Source organism: Megalobrama amblycephala, unplaced genomic scaffold (genome assembly GCF_018812025.1).
Source record: "Megalobrama amblycephala isolate DHTTF-2021 unplaced genomic scaffold, ASM1881202v1 scaffold418, whole genome shotgun sequence".
NCBI lineage: Eukaryota > Metazoa > Chordata > Actinopteri > Cypriniformes > Xenocyprididae > Megalobrama > Megalobrama amblycephala.
The window spans coordinates 213,167-228,303 of NW_025953367.1; the positions used below are offsets into that span (position 1 = coordinate 213,167).

Sequence of the window (15,137 nt, forward strand, 5' to 3'; positions counted from 1 at the left end):
GGCTGGTCCTCGCCGTCCACCTTTGTCAGATTTTACCAGTTGGACGTTCCGACTTTACAAGCTCGGGTCCTATCGGTGTGATGCAGCGGCCTCTTCGAGCCCCGCCTCAAACCGGTTCAGGAGTAATCTCCTCTTGTAGTGTAACTATGGGTTCGACGGCTTCGGCCTTCTCATTAGTTTCGTGGACCCCCCTAGGCGTCCCAAACATGTCCAGTCGTTCCCTGCCGTGGCACGGCGCGGTTGAATTCGTTCCCAATACGCAGTACGAGTGAAGTATCGAAAGGGAACGTACTCGGTTACTAACGTAACCTCGGTTCCCTGAGATTCGGAACGAGTACTGCGTTACTTGCCGTGCCACGAGGCTGTGGCTTCAAGGTCGTCTCTTCAGTCGATTGGCCTGAAATCCTATGGCGAAACGCCCGCTTATATAGCACTAAACCCCGCCCCTTTCGGCGGGAATATTCGCACGCTTTGTCGCCATAGGCCGCGCAGCTATACCGCGCTGCCATTGGTTCAACAACTTCTCATGAGTGAACCAATGACGATGCATTTACACTGCGTTATTGAAAAAGGTTTCAGTGACGGGGAAAAAGGGAGACTTTTCCCCATACGCAGTACTCGTTCCGTATCTCAGGGATCCGAGGTTACGTTAGTAACCGAGTACATTTCTTTTGTCTGTTATTAGATCCACCCAGGAACGTCTCAGTGTTGATAACTGGATCTGGTGAAACAGTGTCAGGAGATTCAGTGACTCTGATCTGCAGCAGTGATTCAAACCCTCCTGCTCTGAACTTCAGCTGGTTTAAAGGAGGAACGTTTGTAGGATCTGGAAGAATCTACAGCATCTCAAAGATCAGCTCTGATGACAGTGGAGAATACAAGTGCAGATCCATCAATGAACATGGAGAGAAATACTCTGATAATGTGACTTTAAATGTCATGTGTGAGTTAATGAAGTTTCATTCACTGTGGTAACAAACAAAATATTGGTTTAACTATTTAAAACATGAATACAGAGTTTCTTTTGTCTGTTATTAGATCCACCCAGGAACGTCTCAGTGTTGATAACTGGATCTGGTGAAATAGTGTCAGGAGATTCAGTGACTCTGATCTGCAGCAGTGATTCAAACCCTCCTGCTCTGAACTTCAGCTGGTTTAAGGAGAATGAAAGCTCAGCTGTTGGATCTGGACAGAGTTTCAGTGCACTACAGAGTGGACGCTTCTACTGTCAGGCTCACAATCAACATGGATCTCAGAGATCAGACGCTGTAACTGTCACAGGTGAAGGTTTGGAAACCTGTATATAACTTTCTTCAGTCTGGACAGTTCATCTTAGCTGACAATGTTTCTCTCTTTCAGAGCATCATAGATCCAGTTGGCATGTAGTTTTTGGAATCACAGTGAAATGTGGATCATTTTTCATCCTCGCCATCATCATTATCATCGTCATACTGTTTATAATGTGAGAACCACAAACAACATTCAATATTTTCAAATACAGTTGTCTATAAGCTTTTAATGTCTGTCATTATAACAGAAAGAAACGAAGGAGTGTTAAAACTGAAGATCTCACAGTGAAACAGGTAAATCATCCAGACACAAACAACTTTACAGAAGCAAAAAAATCAATCGATCAGCTGTTATCTGTTTCAGACTGAAACAAATATATGTACAGCGCCCTCAGGTGGTGTTACACATGATGTAGAGAGTGACATATATATATATATATATATATATATATATATATATATATATATATATATATATTTTAGGGCTGGGCGATATATCGCATGCGATTGTCACGCACGCGCATTTCGTCAGTAAAGCCGGTTCCCTGATTACCGCTAAATCGCCATCACCTGCTTTCAAATGGAGCGGCATTTAATAGACAGAGCCGTAGTTCACTGAAAAGCCACGCAATATCGCGTTCATATCGCAGATGAATCGCCTTCGATAATGAACGCGATATTGCGTGGCTTGTTAGTAAACTACGGCTCTGTCTATTAAATGCCGATCCATTTGAAAGCAGGTGATGGCGATTTAGCGGTAATCAGGGAACCGGCTTTACTGACGAAATGCGCATGACAATCACATGCGATATATCGCCCAGCCCTAATATATATATATATATATATATATATATATATATTCCTTCAGTGAGTCTGTTTGTTAATATCAGGTGACTTCACAAATCAATCATCACTTAACCACTTAATTATCTCATTAACTTTAACACTGCTTCTTAAACATGGACTCAAACACTGAGCATAAGTCATTTTACTCTGGGGTTTTTGCTGTGCAGTGAGTCTGAAGGCCTTGGTTAGCTGTTAATGTGTGTTTAATTGAAGTGAAACGGTGCAGGAGCAGGTTTGGGCAACCCTAATCTGGACAAACAATAAAGCCGGGTTCAAAATTATGTGATTGTGGCCAAAATTTGGTCATCTGAGACAAATTTTTTGAATCCTAAAAGATTGCTCTGACCCTAGGCCAAAGTCTTTCACATTTTGACATATATATATATATATATATAATAAAATTTGCTATAAATTTGTCACTGCTCTTATTTTATAATGTAAGTCCTTCTGTCTCTGTCCCTATAGCTCTTTTATTTCAATGAAGACAAATACACAACTCTTGAGCTCAAGTCCACGACCTCAGAGCTTTTCTAAACATCACAATCCATCAGTAAGCCACCTGCAGATCTTCTCAATTTAATCAATTAAACTGCCTTCAATACTAGTTTGACTGTTATGTATTCTGTGAAAAATGTATAATGTTATCTTTCTTTATCTCAAAGCAGGTTCACACTGTGTGATTTTTCACCGGTTGTTTCTTGTGAGACTGTACAAACACTGTAAGCCTGTTACACTGTAGGATCTCAGCTGCCAGTCATGATGTATTAAACAAGCAAGAAGACTCAACTGGAGTTTTTCATCAATCTGTGACACGTTCAGTGACTGTGAGCTGCATTTATGGAAATGGTGGCTAGTTTCGGCGACAGCGCTCTCTTCATCTGCATCAATCTGCTCTGCGTTTTTACTTCCTTTATCAGGGCAACTACGAATGAGATGCCAGATTTTTCCGCAACCAAAACATTTGATTGTTGTATCAGATGATGCAAAGATAGCATAGTCAAAGCCATCTATTTTGAATTTAAAAACCAGGTCAAGTTCATCTTTGCCATTTTTCAAAATCATAAACACCTGTCTCCTAAAAGACACGAGATGTTTAACTAAAGGCGACTTACATCCAAGCGGAATTTTTTTGATGGGGGAAACAAAACAATTTTTCCATATCGTGACAATTCCTGCACGATAATCTCATCTTTCACAAAAGGGGGGACGTTTGAAAGTATAATTGTCTTGGCGGGAGTACTCAAAGGAAACACTGGGGTGAGCGAGCCCTTAATTACAACACCATTTTGCACGATTTTGTTTGCCTTTTCAATGGTGCCAAAAAAAAGCACAAACGCATTATTCATACGAGAAGCTGATACGATATTTTCGTGACCCACTACGTCTCCTACAGCCAAACAAACGTCTTCAATATTGGCATTAGAAACAATTCTCACGCCGTGACGCCGAGTTAAGTTTTCAAAATTCAAAAATGTAAAGTAGCCATAAGAGAAATGACTAAACCTTATGAAACATTTCATCCATCTTAATATTCAAGTAGATTGCATGCAAAATACGAATAGCCGTAAGAGAAATGACATCTTACTTTGTTCCTGGTGCATACCAGCCATTTGCAGTCACACTCAACATTAAACCATAAAAGCAACACTTACATCAATATTAAAGGGATAGTTCACCCAAAAATGAAAATGTTGTCATGATGTACTCGCCCTCAAGTTGTCCCAAACCTGTACGAGTTTCTTTCTCCTGTTGAACACAAAAGATATTTTAAAGAATGTTGGTTAACAGACAGTTGAAGGTTGTCATTGACTTCCATGGTAGGAATACTATGAAAAGTCAATGGCAACCTTCAACTGTCTGTTAACCAACATTCTTTAAAATATCTTTTGTGTTCAACAGAAGAAAGAAATTGACTTTTCGTACACGTTTGTATTCCTACCATGGAAGTCAATGACAACCTTCAACTGTCTGTTAACCAACATTCTTTAAAATATCTTTTGTGTTCAACAGGAGAAAGAAACTCGTACAGGTTTGGGACAACTTGAGGGCGAGTACATCATGACAACATTTTCATTTTTGGGTGAACTATCCCTTCAACAGAATTAAACAGATAATAGAAACACTTCCATCAGGAATGCCCATTCTGTGGGATGATCTTGTACAGCAACTATGCAAGAAGATATTTTAACCTCTGAACCTTAACAGAGAGTCTTGAAGGATCCAGGTCAAGAAACAGTTTTTGGAACACCTCAAGTGAGTATTTGTGGGTCTTGGGATATCTCAAATCCAATGCGTACGTGAGTCCCAAAAGATAGCAGCAGGCTCTGCTGAGATTCCCAAGATTGCGGAGGACAGTGATGGGCTCAATCACAACTCCTACATCGCTGACTGCCCCATCATTGTCCTGAAGGATGTAGATTTTTATGACCTCCTCTGCCAACTCCGCTTGTACAAAGGCGGGTAGATCAGCTGAATCCTACAGGCAAATTGTAAAGATAACTGGTTAGAGCTAACATTCAAACCTGAATGTTAGAAGAAAGTGACAAATACATAAAACAAATAGCACCTGAAGAAGCAAACATCCTGTTGGACCATATGACAGGTAAAATCTCAAACAAAGTTTACTGGGGGAGGAGTTGCAAAAATTAACAACATTCTTCTTAACAAGAGGACAGGTTAATTTTCTACATAGGGAAATTTATTTTTAACAATAAACCTAAAAGAAAAATGAAAAGAGACCAACTGCGAGCTTCAATGATGTAAATCAATGCTATATGCTTTTATTGAGGTCCGCATTATTTCAACCAATTTCTTTTTTAAATAAACATGTTTAATATGGAAGTAAAATGACAAATGGTTTTGAAAAAAAAGCTTGTTTAATTGCACTACTTGAAAAAAAATATGCATTGCATTAACCCTCACACTCAACCCTTAACCCTCTAAATAATTCTGTGGCTTAGTAAATATTACAGTAATATTTAACTTTATTAAAGTAATAAAATCTCTGAATATCGTTTACTTGATTGTACAAAAGATAGCTTTCCTGTAGCTCAAACAGTACTAGTGCTAGCATGACGGTTCCAGTGTGTACGGAACCGAACTGAACAACTAGTTGTTAATGACGTTTACGTGCACCGGTAACGTGTGTCTCTAGTGTATGCGCGGCGAATCACAGGGAAAGCACAAGCCTATCCAAATGCTTTATGCTGAAAATCGCGATTCATGTTTGCTCACTTTAATAACTCCATAAACCCGTTTGCTTTATGAGACGAGCTTAAACAACAAGCCCAAAAACACTTATAGTGAGTGACCATGGCAACACAGAAAGAGCGCGCGCTGTGTGAAACAGGCTGTCCATGCATAAAACACGACGCATCCGTCGACAGTGTTAGTGTGTTTAAATTGCTGAAAATAATGTGTGTTTTGTCACTTTAATATTACTTTGGTCACGATAACGGATACCAAACATGAGAGACGCCAGAACGTCACTATGGTTTCGAAGCTGTCAATCATCGCAGTTTCGAGAGTGAGTCGTGTTAAAATGCGGTTGTCACTCCTGAAACTTACAGTTTGTACGTGGCCTTTAGTACTAACGTTAACCCACTCCAAAAACAAACAAACAAAAAAAAAAAAAACACAACATCATCAACAACTGGTAACTTACTAGCTAACATACATATGGCTGTGCCAGTAACGTAACTTACTTAGAAAACTACACTGTTGTGTACACGTACACACGGTCAACGTTAAGTCAACTTTTGAATAAAGTATTGCAAATATACATAGTTATAAAATGACTACTTACAGGATATGCGAGTAATGCTGTTCATGTCGTTGCTGAGGAAAGCAGTCCTTCCGTGACAGGTGCCTCTTGCTTGAGCCGCGAAATTTGTTAAATTTTTTAAGATGACGCAAAATACAAACACAATTGTTAGGAAATCCTTAATAATTAACTTCTGAATTAAGTATTACAAACATAAGTAGTATTAGCTGGCTAAATTACATAACGTAACTTACTAGGATATGCGAGGAGTGCGGGCCTTGCCGTTGCTGAGGTCCTTCAGGTGGCTTCGATTAAGCCGCGAAACTTGTTTAAGATGATGTAAAATACAAAGACAATTGTTAGGAAATGCTTAATAATTATTAACTTTTTAATAAAGTGTTACAAACGTAAGTAGGATTAGCTGACTAACGTTACTTACCAGGATTTGCAAGGAGTATGGTCGACGTCGTTGCTGAGGAAAGCAGATTGTCTTTGTTTTCTGCGGAGCTGCACACGTGATCACTTTAGCCGCGAAATTTACTCAATTTATTTAAACTGTCGTTTATTAAGCTGGAACTTTATTTAGGAAAATTGGTAGGAAATACTTAATAATTTTAGTTTCTAAAACAGATCAGTACAAGTAAATAATTATCAAATATTTCTATTAGAATTCACCAGAAATATTGAGGGTATATTAAAAATATAATTAGTTAGTTAAATACTTATTTATTTTCATTAAATAAAGTTAAATAATATATGTAAATTTTAGAGAAATTAACTGTTGGATTTTTAATTTTTTTTTTTTAACCTGACCCACTCAAAATATCACTTAAATGATTTCAAAAGATTTTATTAAGTTAATATAGCTCTTTATTTTTGTGAAATTTACTAAGCCACTGGATTATTTTTTACAGTGTAATCACTCAGCAGGCTTTTGCAGTACTGTATATTTGCAGGATGTTTTGAACTTGCTGTTAAACATGGACATTTTTGGGACATCTGGTCAACCTAAACATGAAGAGGGAAAAAGTAGAATTGTCAGAGAATTGTTGGGATATTATATATTTTTTTAAAAAATTGTTATGATAACCTGAAGATGTGTAAGATGCTAAAAACAGCTAAGGCATACCATTTTATTTTATGACTTTTAGTTTTCTACAGTTTTGTTGCAGTTGTGATTCGCTTCATAAATCATTTATGTTTTAAGAGCTTCAAACTCATATCAGATTCATTTTGAGTCACTCATGTTGCTACACAAAAACACTTTGCTGTGATCAAAGTAATATTGTTTAATTGTTTTCAGTGGATTTCATTGCGTATGCAGCAAATTCACACTTTCTAAAGTTACTGAATTCTGGTTGGGGTTTATAGTGTTAAATTGTTCTCACCACTATTGCGTAATTGTTCCAGAATTTCCCAGTTGTTCCCAGTTTTTTTTATTTATTTTTTTTTATAAAGGTTTTTATAAAGGGATCAGGTTTCATACTGATCTGCTAGTCTTGATGCAGAAAGAGGCAAAGAAAGGCTGAAACAGAAGCAGGTAAACATTTATAGTTAAGCAGGAAACTTCTCTGACGTCCTGCCTCCTCTGCAGAGCAAACATGTTTTAGTCTCTGTTTTCATCATTTCACATCTGATGGACAAGAGACTCACTGAAACACGGTAAAACTATTACATATTTCTCTGTTTTTACCTCATTCAGTCACATTACTTTTGTAAAACACTGGAAAATGTCATTATTTAATTGCTTTTTTCTTGTTCTTGTTGCTTGTTTTATTGAGCTGTAGGCAATATTGTGATTTGGAGTCTATAGTGATCCATGACATTTGATTATGAGAAACCTCCTCAATACTAATAGCAGAGTAATAGTTGATGACAAATTGTGAATCACTCATTTAATGAGAGAGAGAGAGAGAGAGAGAGAGAGAACAGATACTGTACCTTCTTATTGAAAAAAAGGTCTTCTAACTTGATTTTGTTAAAATTAAACATACTTGGATTGGAATTAAATGAAAAATAGTATGTTATGATCCGTTTAAATATGTAGAGAGAGATGTTTACATCATAATATTGTAGGTGCAGTAACTGATGTTTATTGGTTGTTGTAGGTGTTGCTATGGTGATGTCAGTCAGAATGACTCCTCCTCTTCCTCTGATCTTTCTGCTCATGATTCACAGTGAGTCTCTGATGTTACAGCAACACTTCACTCTACAGTATATTCACTGATCAAAGTAAAATTACTCATATTGTTTTCAAAGAATTATTTTGTGCAGCATCCATTATGGCAAATATCTCATTTCTGCTCTTCTTCATCACCTCTGCTCACCTTTTTTACTTTTGGATCCTTAATAAAACTAGCTTTGATTTTTTTTTATTGTCTTAATTGTCATGTGTTTGAATATTTTATAGTGCTGCAAGTTGTTTGTGTCTGATTTCTTTACTCTGGTTTCACTGTTTGTCTCTGAGTTTATTTCTGCAACGTCTTCCATCAAAGATCATGAAGAACTGAAATCATTTATCACAATCATTAGGTTTTGGGAAGATTGCTGTTATACATATGATGTGTCATTTTCATGTAATAAAAGTATTCACATGATTTCCCGAGTTTACAATGTGTGACGGGTGGCTGCTAACAGGAAGAGTTCAGGAATATGTCCACTTTAATAAATCCACACAAGAGAAATGAAGGAACACAGGCAAAAACATCCACATAATAAAGACGACACCAGACCAAGAACACAGGAAACACTGGACTTAAATAAGGAGAACAGATAGGATAATTAACTGAACAGGTGAATGTAATCAATAATCAGACACACTAGGAAACTGGGTCACGGAAAAAACACTATTATGAACTCTGACATGGTCCGGTGTAACTGATAAAACAACACGTTTATCTTGATGAATTCTGTGTTTCAGGGGTTTCTAGTGCTTATTGGGGTGTGAGTTACAGTCCTTCACACATCTGTGCACTAAAGGACTCATCAGTGATAATGAGCTGCACTTATACATACCCTACTGGACATCAGATCATGGAAGTGTTCTGGACCAAAAGAAAAGATAAAAATTAAACAGAAGCGTTTCTAGATCTGTCTGAGGACCCTGAATACAGTCAGAGGCTTCAGTATCTGGGAGATAAACAGCAGAACTGCACCATCAGACTGAGTCATGTGACACTGAACGATTCACACAAGTACTATTTCAGATTCATCACTAATGAAGACAAATGGATTGGTAAAACAGGAGTGACTCTTAATGTCACAGGTGACTTTCATGAGGTTTCTCTCTTCTTCTGTGCATTATGTTGAATAATAATCAGTGTATGACAGCAGCACTAGATATAATGTGTGTGTTGTGTTCAGATCTTCAGGTGGAGTCTCCTGAGAGAGTGACAGAGGGAGATTCAGTCCGTCTGACATGTAAAAGCAGCTGCACTCTGACTGACAGAGCAACATTCATCTGGTACAGAAACTCACAGCCATTAACTGAGAGAAGAGACAGAAACAATGAACTCCTGCTGCAGTCAGTCAGAAGAGAGGATGCAGGCAGATATAGCTGTGCTGTACACGGACACAATCACATCTCTCCTGCTGTTCAGCTCAATGTCACGTGTGAGTATGATAAGTAATACAATGACATGTTAATACAAATGTTGTAAAGACCTTTACAAATGCAGCATTTCAGAAATATTAAAAATCCATATAAACTAAATAAATTTATATATGAGTGTAATTGTAACTGTAAAATATTGTAAAAATGTTACAAAAAAATTTGCTAATAGGTTATTTCCCGTACTATATACAGGGAAAAAGATCTTACCGGACATTTAATGTAATTTTTACAGTACAACAAACCGAATTAGAAATACAGGACTGAATGTAATTGTTAATTTAATAACAAGTGATATAATTAAGAATATATCATTACTGTTTAGCTGAATGGGAAGTTCAGCATTTAAAGTATGCCATAATGTAGGGCTGGATGATATGGCCCAAAAAAAATATCATATCTCTGTATTTTTGGGCTGAATGGTGATGTATAGTCTCAGTATTTTGTACATTTTTCTATTTGAATGAAACAAATCTTTATTTATTTAAAACATGTTATTTCACATCCTGCCCAATATTGTCCTACAAACAATGTTCATATTGAAGGCTATGAAAACAAACAATGTAACCGTGTAGTCTACAGCTGTGGCCAGAATTATTAGCCCCCTTCATAAATATGATCAAAGATGACTCTAAAAATAAATCTGCATTGTTTATCCTTTTGATCTTTAATTTATTAAATTAGCAAAAATCTAACCTTTCATTGAAGGAAAAGAATTGAAAGTGGGCAGGAAATCACATTATGAAATAAATGTTTTTCTCCAAAACACGTTGCCCACAATTATTAGCACCCTTTTATTCAATGCTTTTTGCAACCTCCTTTTGCCAAGAGAACAGCTCTGAGTCTTCTTCTATAATGCCTGATGAGTTTGGAGAACACCTGACAAGAGATCAGAGATCATTCCTTCATGCATAATCTCTCCAGATCCTTCCAGCTCCATGCTGGTGCTTCTTCTCTTCAGTTCACTCCATTCATTTTCTTTAGGGTTCAGGTCAGGGGACTGAGATGGGCATGGCAGAAGCTTCATTTTGTGCTCAGTGACACATTTTTGTGCTGGTTTTGATGCTTGTTTTGGATCATTGTCCCGACGGATGATCCAACCACAGCCCATTATAAAATTTCTAGCAGAAGTGGTCAGGTTTTGATTTTTTATCTGTTGGTATTTGATAGAATCCATGATACCATGTATCTGAACAAGATGTCCAGGACCTCCAGCAAAAAAATAGGCCCACAACATTAAAGATCCAGCATTATATTTAACCGTGGGCATGGGGCACTTTTTATCCATGTGTGCACCAAATCCATCTGGTGGGTTTGCTGTCAAGAAGCTCTTGTTTTAGTTTCATCTGACCACAGAAGCTCGTCCCGTTTGAAGATCCAGTCATGTCTAACAACTGAATATGCTGGAGATTGTTTCTGGATGAGAGCAGAGGATTTTTCTTGAAACCCTCCCGAACATCTTGTGGTGATGTAGGTGCTTTTGATAATTTTTTTTAGGCTTTCTGAGATTCAAGACTCAACTAATCTCTGCAATTCTCCAGCTGTGATCCTTGGAGAGTCTTTGGCCACTCAAACTCTCCTCCTCACCGCGCATTAGGATGATTTAGACACAGGTCCTCTTCCAGCCACTTTCTATTTTGTGAAGCTCAACAATGTTTTGCTGCACATCAGAACTATATTCTTTGTTTTTTCTCATTGTGATGAATGATTAAGGGAATTTGGCCTTTGTGTTTCCTCTTGTTTATACTCCTGTGGAACAGGAAGTCATGGCTGGACAATTTCATGTTCATGATCACCCCGGTGAGCTAAAAAAATGTAAATATGAATGGGAATATACTTCAAAGATATTTTACTCATAAAAAAATTCTAGGGGTGCTAATAATTGTGGGCAACATGTTTTGGAGAAAAACATTTATTTCTTAATGTTATTTTCCCCCCACTTTTGATTCTTTTCCTTCAATGAAAGGTTAGATTTTTGCTAATTTTATGAATTAAAGATCAAAAGGATAAACAATGCAGATTTATTTTTAGAGTCATCTTTGATCATATTTATGAAGGGGGCTAATAATTCTGGCCACAACTGTATATGCTATTCGGTTAAGTCTGACGTCACGCGGCAGCGCTTCCGGGTCCAAACGCTCTATCTCATACCACAAGAAAACAACAAATGGTGCTAATATACACACACAGTGTGGTGTAACACTACAAAACATTATAATTATAACCTTTATCTCCATACCAATATTCCAGATGGCCAGACAGTGATTCATCTTTTATAAATCGTTAAAATATTAATGTCTGTGACGCTGTGAGCATGGAGACTGTTGTGTAGACTGTAAGTATTTAAAATATTTAAAGCTGCAGTCCGCAACTTTTTTTGGTTAAAAATGATCCAAAATCAACTTTTGAACAATTACATAACCAGCCAGTGTTCAAAACTATCTAATTATCTTGTCTCGATTCACAACGGTAAGCTTTTAATAATGTTTTATAATAAGAGCGACATGGCGGATTTCCACGGGAAATTCAAGCATGCAGCAGTTCCTCTGTGCGTCATTACGTCACGTCCGTAAACAAAGGAAGGAGTCCCGTCCAGGCTAGTTGGTTTTATCATGTGAGGAAGCTGCCGGTAGCGGCACATTTATAGCTTTTTCTCACAGCAGCTGAAAAAATTAAACTTATCATTTTGATGGTGGATTGTAATCCAGAAAGGTCCAAATGACAATCATCAGTGACAACTGGAGATTCAGCCGTAGACAAAAAGCAAAAGACTTTGGACTGGAGTGGCTACAGAAATTGAAATCTACAGGTAACGCTAATACACACTAAATACACAGTCACGCAGTGCTGATGTTGTTAACAATAACAATTTGAGAACAATATAACAGTAATAATAATTTGCACGGTTTGGTGTGATCAGAGCTAAGCGATCGTTAGATTTAATCATCATTGGCAGCACGATTTATTGTAGGCCTAATGCTTTTTTCCTCAGTTGGTCAAAACAAAAGTGGCAGAAATGTTACTTACTTGTTCAGATGATATTTTCCAGTGAAAATTCTTATATTGGTCATACTTTCAAGAAGTAGAATCTGTGATTCTGAAGTTCAGTATCCACACTGGTGCGGTGACTGACAGCAAGCATAAGATTCATCCGCGCTGACGAGCTGTGCCGAGGCACAACGCACGTACAGATAACTGTTCCACATATAACTGCAATCACATGTTTCAAACAGAGATGGCGACAAAGAGGAAAAACTGCGGACAGCAGCTTTTACTTTTTAAAATGTTTGATGTTTAATATGAATAAATAAACTGCCGCCGATGGCATTTGCAAGTGAAACGAATTTAGGCTTGGACCCAGAAACGGCGTTCCTTATGTCGCGACTTAACAAGCGGATAGCTATTTTGTGCAGAAAAGGGGTCAAATCACATTAGGCCTACATTCTAACATTGTAACATTACAATCTAAAACAAAATAATGCTTTATAAAGCAGAAGTTAAATTCACTAAACTAAAAATGAAAATAAATAAAAGCAAAAGCACAGAGTAATTATTAGGTTATTTTGTTTACCCTACAATAGTCACTTTACAGTTACTGCCATCATAAAAATACACTTAGCTGTAGGTTCAAAATTCTACATATGGCATATTTATGTTCACCAACAACAAGAACAAATATTCAACAATTTTAGCAAAATGTATATTTTATTGTACTCCTATTCAATTGAGCTCCGCCTCGTTCACGGAAGTTTCTGCTTGCATAAATATCATCCACTCCTGAGAGCAAAATGGAAATATTTTCCAGACTTTCTAACATTTACAGAAGGAAGTCTATGGCTGCATTCCACTCCACTTTTAGACATGCACCCGTGAACTTCCCTAAGCACTTCCCCTCGAGGGAATCAGCTCCAGACTCTGCTCCAGCCCACGAGCCCTGAACCTCCCAAAGAAATTTGGATTCACGAGGCACCTGACCCGCCGTGCTGTCCCACGGCTCCTGACCCGTTGTGGATCCACGAGGCACCTGACCCGCCGTGGAAGTTCGTTCCTGCATCCTCTCTTGCTTGCAACTACCTGTAACAGTCTGTAAATACTACCTAGTCTGTAATGTCAAATTTACTTTGATTGTTAGTGTTTTTGTATTTTTCTGTGTTAGATCCTCCAAAGAGTGTCTCAGTGTCCATCAGTCCATCTGGTGAAATAGTGTCAGGAGATTCAGTGACTCTGATCCGCAGCAGTGATTCAAACCCACCTGCAGAAATCAGCTGGTTTAAAGGAGGAACGTTTGTAGGATCTGGAAGAATCTTCAACATCTCAAAGATCAGCTCTGATGACAGTGGAGAATACAAGTGCAGATCCATCAATGAACATGGAGAGAAATACTCTGATAATGTGACTTTAAACGTCATGTGTGAGTTAATGATCATCTGCACATTGTTCACATATAAATTCAAAATTGTCTAATAAATATTTGTTTATTTATTTATTTATTTATCTATCTGTTATTAGATCCACCCAGGAACGTCTCAGTGTTGATAACTGGATCTGGTGAAATAGTGTCAGGAGATTCAGTGACTCTGATCTGCAGCAGTGATTCAAACCCTCCTGCTCTGAACTTCAGCTGGTTTAAGGAGAATGAAAGCTCAGCTGTTGGATCTGGACAGAGTTTCAGTGCACTACAGAGTGGACGCTTCTACTGTCAGGCTCACAATCAACATGGATCTCAGAGATCAGACGCTGTAACTGTCACAGGTGAAGGTTTGGAAACCTGTATATAACTTTCTTCAGTCTGGACAGTTCATCTTAGCTGACAATGTTTCTCTCTTTCAGAGCATCATAGATCCAGTTGGCATGTAGTTTTTGGAATCACAGTGAAATGTGGATCATTTTTCATCCTCGCCATCATCATTATCATCGTCATACTGTTTATAATGTGAGAACCACAAACAACATTCATATTTTCAAATACAGTTGTCTATAAGCTGTTAATGTCTGTCATTATAACAGAAAGAAACGAAGGAGTGTTAAAACTGAAGATCTCACAGTGAAACAGGTAAATCATCCAGACACAAACAACTTTACAGAAGCAGAAAAATCAGTCGATCAGCTGTTTCAGACTGAAAAAACTATATGTACAGCGCCCTCAGGTGGTGTTACACATGATGTAGAGTGACATATATATATATATATATATATATATATATATATATATATATACATATATATATATATATATATATATATATAAAATTTGCTATAAATTTGTCACTGCTCTTATTTTATAATGTAAGTCCTTCTGTCTCTGTCCCTATAGCTCTCTTATTTCAATGAAGACAAATACACAACTCTTGAGCTCAAGTCCACGACCTCAGAGCTTTTCTAAACATCACAATCCATCAGTAAGCCACCTGCAGATCTTCTCAATTTAATCAATTAAACTGCCTTCAATACTAGTTTGACTGTTATGTATTCTGTGAAAAATGTATAATGTTATCTTTCTTTATCTCAAAGCAGGTTCACACTGTGTGATTTTTCACCGGTTGTTTCTTGTGAGACTGTACAAACACTGTAAGCCTGTTACACTGTAGGATCTCAGCTGCCAGTCATGATGTATTAAACAAGCAAGAAG

General features: G+C 37.5%; 1 long non-coding RNA gene and 1 pseudogene across 2 annotated transcripts; both read left to right on the plus strand.

The window, feature by feature from the left end:
- The first annotated feature begins 885 nt into the window (after window positions 1-885).
- Window positions 886-2,989, plus strand: LOC125261494. Of its 2 annotated transcripts, XR_007183322.1 has the most exons (5): window positions 886-943; window positions 1,039-1,462; window positions 1,538-1,583; window positions 2,601-2,685; window positions 2,798-2,989. It is a non-coding gene; the product is annotated as an uncharacterized LOC125261494 (long non-coding RNA). The 2 variants fall into 2 exon arrangements; XR_007183321.1 differs by having other exon boundaries at window positions 2,601-2,989.
- A 5,001-nt stretch (window positions 2,990-7,990) lies between these two features.
- LOC125261493 lies at window positions 7,991-14,441 on the plus strand (annotated as a pseudogene).
- The last annotated feature ends 696 nt before the right edge of the window (window positions 14,442-15,137 follow it).